Source organism: Buceros rhinoceros, unplaced genomic scaffold (assembly GCF_000710305.1).
Source record: "Buceros rhinoceros silvestris isolate BGI_N320 unplaced genomic scaffold, ASM71030v1 scaffold25017, whole genome shotgun sequence".
NCBI classification, from domain to species: Eukaryota; Metazoa; Chordata; class Aves; order Bucerotiformes; family Bucerotidae; genus Buceros; species Buceros rhinoceros.
This window is the reverse complement of record NW_010423187.1, coordinates 1-332: the sequence shown is the minus strand read 5'-3', so window position 1 is coordinate 332 and position 332 is coordinate 1.

The following is a 332-nucleotide window of genomic DNA, read 5'->3' as shown; positions in this document are numbered from 1 at the left end:
TTTAACAATGGGCCAAATTCCCCTGTCATTCCCATCTGTAGTATCTCCGTTGGCTACAGCTGAGCTGTTTCAGATTTATTCAGGCAGAACCGAGATGTGATTCTCGTCTAATAAACACAACTCTGTGCGACAAGCGCACACTGAACAGAAGCGTGGTACCTCCCAGCTAAACCTATTGCAACGCTTTCCGCATCGTTTTCGCGATCCTCCAGCCCGGCATTATTCAGAAGGGGAACAGAAGCCTTGCAGAGGCTGACCTCGGGGTGCAGGGAGCGAAGGGAGGGCTCGCAGGAGCCTTCCGCGGGTGGAAGGAGCCCTCTGCTGGGCACGGC